This window comes from Carettochelys insculpta, chromosome 1 (assembly GCF_033958435.1).
Source record: "Carettochelys insculpta isolate YL-2023 chromosome 1, ASM3395843v1, whole genome shotgun sequence".
Taxonomy (NCBI): Eukaryota; Metazoa; Chordata; order Testudines; family Carettochelyidae; genus Carettochelys; species Carettochelys insculpta.
The window spans coordinates 358,728,376-358,733,529 of record NC_134137.1 but is presented as its reverse complement, the minus strand read 5'-3'; positions in this window follow the sequence as shown (position 1 = coordinate 358,733,529).

Below are 5,154 nucleotides of genomic sequence, written 5' to 3'. Positions count from 1 at the left end.
GGGAGGGGCCCTTTAAGGGAGCGACTTGCTGTTGAGTCCGCCCCGTGACCCTGTCTGCAGCTGTGCCTGGCTCCCTTATTTCGATGTGTGCTACTTTGCCGTGTAGACGTTCCCTCGCTGTGCCTATTTCGATGTTGGGCTGAGCAACGTCGAAGTTGAACATCGACGTTGCCAGCCCTGGAGGACGTGTAGACGTTATTCATCGAAATAGCCTATTTCGATGTCGCAACATCGAAATAAGCTATTTCGAAGTTGGGTGCACGTGTAGACGTAGCCCAGGGGAGATATGAGGAGGGGGACCAGGCAGAGACAGAGCTTGGGCCCTCCAGCAGGAAGATTTAGGCCATAGCTTCTTGCATCGTTTTCCTGCTGGCAGTGCAGAGGCCTGCCCTCCCCCCAGCATACCCCGGTGACTTCTTGGAACAGCTAGTCTTCCCACCCAGAAGAGGAGAGGCAATTCGTGATTTAGTCCTAAGTGAAGCACAAGATCTGGTCCAAGGGGTGAATGTAGCTGGACTGCTTGGAAATAGTGACCATAATACAATTAGATTTAAAACCCCTGTGGAGGAAAACACTACAGCAGCCTGTTGGGATGGTGTCAGATTGAAGTGATTATACTACACAGGTCTGAATGTCACTCAGCATGACTTAAACATGGCCGAAAAACAGAGAACTCTGGGATAAGGGCCTTTCTGAGCAGAAGTGAGCTGAAGTAAACTTGACGAGTGACCTTAGCAGTTAAAGGCCAGTAAGTGTAACTTAAGTACCAGCAAAACTGGTTGAAACTGTAGTTAAGAACAGAATTATCAGCCATGTGTCTGAACATAATTTGTTTGGAAAGAGTCAAAGGAAGATCATACCGCTGAGATGGTCGACAAGCACATAGACAAGTGGGATCCAGTGGCTATAGTGTACTCACATTTCTAAAAAACCTTTGACAATGTCCATCACCAAAGGCTCTTTTGTAAAGTAAGATGTGACGGGATAAGAGAGCTCCTTTCATGAACTCGTAACTGTTTAACAGATAGGAAGCAAAGAGTAGGAATAAAGGTCAGTTTTTGCAACGGAGAGAGGTAATGGGTGGTGTCCCTCAGGGGTCTGTACTGGAACTGAGCAACGTTCAGGCTGCCATTTTAGAGTTTGCTGGAGGGGAGGGGCAGGTAACCTTAATGGCAGGGATCATGAGATACTTGAAAACTAGTTTTCTGGCAGATAACTTGGCAGTTAGGTGACAGTAGCCTGGTATCTAATTGTTGTATAAAAGAAAGACAAATACTAGACCCACTCTGTGCTAATAATATGTTTTGACATCCTGTGGCAAGTCACTTAAGGGACCTGGTTGGTTTTAAAACTTTAATATAGATTCTTACTTTCTTACTAACTCTGTGGGCAGAGACAGACCCTATCAGATCACCTGGGTCCTAGCTCAGCTCTGGGAGGGGAGTGCTGTCTAGTGGTTACAGCAGTGGCAGACACATCTGGGTTATACATAAGAACATCAGAACGGGCATACTGGGTCAGACCACAGGTCCATTCAGCCTAGTGTCCTATCTTCTGACAGTAGCAAATGCCAGCTGGTTCAGTGAGAGTGAAAACAATAGCAAATCACTGAGTGATCCATCTTGTCACTCATTTCTAACTTCTGGAAAACAGACATGCGGACCAGGCAGAACATGGTATTAGATCTCTATCCACACTACCTATTAGCCTTTCAAGACCTATTCTTCATGAACATATCTAGTTAGTATTTTAGCACTGCTACAGCCTTCACCTTCACAATATCATCTAGCAGAGTTCCATGGGTAGGCTGTGAAGGAATACTTTCTTTTGTTGATTTTAAACCTGCTGCCTATTAATTTCATTTATTGACTTCTGTCTAGTTCTTGTGTTACTTGAAGGAGTAAATAACACTTCCTTCTTCAAGTTTTTCCACATAATTCATGATTTTATAGACCTGTCATGTCTCTTTAAGCATCTCTTCTCCAAACAGAAAAATCTGTTTTCTAATCACTCTTCATATAGAAAGTGTTCAGTATGCCTAATAATTTCTATTGCCTTACTGAGTACCTTTTCCAAATCCTTCAGCTCTCTTTAGATGGGGTGATCAAAATGTATACAGTATTCCGTATTTGGATGCACTATGGATTTATGGAGAGGCAATATGATATTTTCTATCTTACTAGCTATGCCTTTTTCAGCAAGTCCAAATTTTATGTTCAGGCTGTGCTAGAAGCGTGTTGCCACATAAAGTCATTTCATCCGGTGCTGAACGTCATGACTGCTTGCACACATCGAACAAACTGACAGTGAATGGAAAAGAAAAAGAGAGCAAAGAAAAAGCAAAAGGGTGTACTGCTTTTAAAGGACAACATTTTGAGGTGTGTTCTCTGGCTTGAGATGCCTCAGAGTTCAGGTGCCCAGCTTGAGACACTCTGAAGTCACTTTGGAAAAATTGGACCAAAATGTCCAGACTATATCAAAACAGCTCAGGGCTTAGTGAATCAATGCAGAGAGTAAATTAAGAAGCTCAAGACTGCAAACTGATGGATACTAAAGGCACCTCTGGGAACTCCCCATCTCTTTTAGGAGGAATTTGACTGGGCTCTGGAATCTGTAGCAACCCCTAAACAGGCACAGATGCATGACAATCAGTTGAGCATGGTCAGAACCCTTATAACTAGGGCCCTACCAAATGTATGGTGCATTCTGGTCAATTTCCCAGTTGTATGATTTAAGAAAGGGTAAATTTCATTATTTCAGCTATTTAAATCTGAAATGCCAGTGTTGTTGCAACTGCCCACAGGCAGGTTCAAACCTTGGACTTTTGGTGCTTAGTGTAGGCACCTCTACAGGTCGAGCTAAAGGCTGGGGAGATCACAGCTTAGGCTGTAAAGGAAACTTATTCTTTCCCTGTGACACGGCCTAGGTACCACTACATGGGACAGTTAACCACACATAGGTGTGTGGGTTAGGTTGTGATTACAGAGGTTCTGGCCCAAAGAAAAAAAACGTTTGTGGGAGAGTCACAAGAGTCTCGTAGAGGGGTAGCAGTACTGCTACGCTTACTTCTGTCTTCAGAGCTGAGCTGCTGGAAAGAGGTAGCAGCTGGCTGGGGGCCCAGCTCTGAAGGCAGTGCCGCTGCCAGCAGTGCTACTGGAGGAAGGGTAGCATGGTATGGCATGCCACCCACCTCTGAAGTCAGCACAGAAATACAGGTGGCAATACCATGATTCCCTGCAACAACCTTGCATGGTGTCAAGTATCGGAGGGGTAGCCGTGTTAGTCTGGATCTGTAACAGCAACGAAGGGTCCTGTGGCACCTTATAGACTAACAGAAAAGTTTTGAGCACGAGCTTTTGTGAGCACAGACTCACTTCATCAGATGCTGGTCTTGGAAATCTGCAGGGCCAGGTATAAATAAGCCAGAGCAAGGGTGGGGATAACAAGGTTAGCTCAGTCAGCAAGGGTGAGGCTGAGCTAACCTTGTTATCCCTACCCTTGCTCTGGCTTATTTATACCTGGCCCTGCAGATTTCCAAGACCAGCATCTGATGAAGTGAGTCTGTGCTCACGAAAGTTCATGCTCCAAACTTTTCTGTTAGTCTATAAGGTGCCACAGGACCCTTCGTTGCTGTTGCAATAACCTTGTGACCTACCCCCTGCAACTCCCTTTTAGATGAGGACCGCTCATTTGAGAAATTTTGGTCTCCCCTGGGTGTGTTTTTCACCTGGTGGTGGTAGCAGCATTACCCCAGGGTCATGGAACCTGTGACTTTGGGGAGCTTTTTTTAAGCAAAGCCTAAAGAGACAAGGTATTTTCAGGTTTTTGCAAGCCCCTACTTTCAGCACATGAAGTGTCAGAGTGGGGAGAAATCCTGACACAGCTACTCATTGATGGTTGGACGTATGAGTTGGAACACTACAATTATGGACATCGCACACTCACATATAAATCAAACACACCATCACTGTATGGGACTCTCCAGTGAATGGTGTTAAACTGCCAGTAAAGAATCCAAACCAAACTAGAGTATGTATTTGGTTCATAGCTGCCTGAAATATAAATTATAAGGGATGGTGAATAGTAACAGAGAGGAAGCTGTGTTAGTCTGTACTGAAGCAAAACAAAGCAGCAGAAATGTAGCACTTTAAAGACTAACAAAATGATTTATTTGCTGATGAGCTTTCATGGGACAGACCCACTTCTTCCAATCAATTTCAATTCCAATACAGACTGACATTTATAAGTACAGAGGACCAAAAAGAAAAAAAATGCAATAAAAACTGACAAATCAAATAGGATTGAAGAAAGAGGGTGAGAGGTGGGGGGATGTTAGTTGTCCTGTCTGAGAAAATTACGAGCACCAAAGGAAGGTAAGCAATCCTTGTAATGTGTGAGGTAGTTGATGTCTCTGTTCATACTACGTTAATGTGAAGAATTTGAATGTGTGCTCTAACTCAGAAATCTCTTGCTCTAATCTGTTGTTAAATTCTCTATGTTCCAGGACACAAATTCTCAGGTCTTTGATAGAATGGCCCACTCCATTGAAGTGTTCACTGACTGGCTTATGTGTATTCAGTTTCTTGATGTCTGCTCTGTGTCCCTTTATTCTTTGGCGAAGGTTTTCCCCAATCTGTCCAATGTACATAGTGTCAGGGCATTGTTGGCACATAATAGCATATATAATGTTGCTGGAAGTGCACGAGAATGTGCCTTTGATCTTGTAACTAACATGGTTAGGTCCGGTGATGGTATCCCCAGCAAAAATATGTGGACAAAGATGGCAGTGGGGTTGGTTGCAAGGAAAAGTTCCAGGATTCATATGACTGGGGTGTAGCCTGTGATTGCTGGTGAGAATCTCACTCACATTATGGGGTAGTCTACAGGAAAGGACAGGCCTGTCACCTCGAGTCTTCTGGATTGTAGCGTCCTAATACAGAATATGTCATAGATTTTAATGATGCATTGCAGGGGGTTGAGTTGGGGGCTATAGGTGATGACAAGTGGTGTTCTGTTGTTGATCTTCTTGGGCCTATCTTGAAGTAGATGTTTCCTGGGTATTTGTCTGGCCCTGTCCGTTTGGGGTTTTTTTTTTCCCACTTCTCCTGGTGAGTAATTCAGTTTTATAAATGCTTGGTAAAGGTCTTGTAGTTT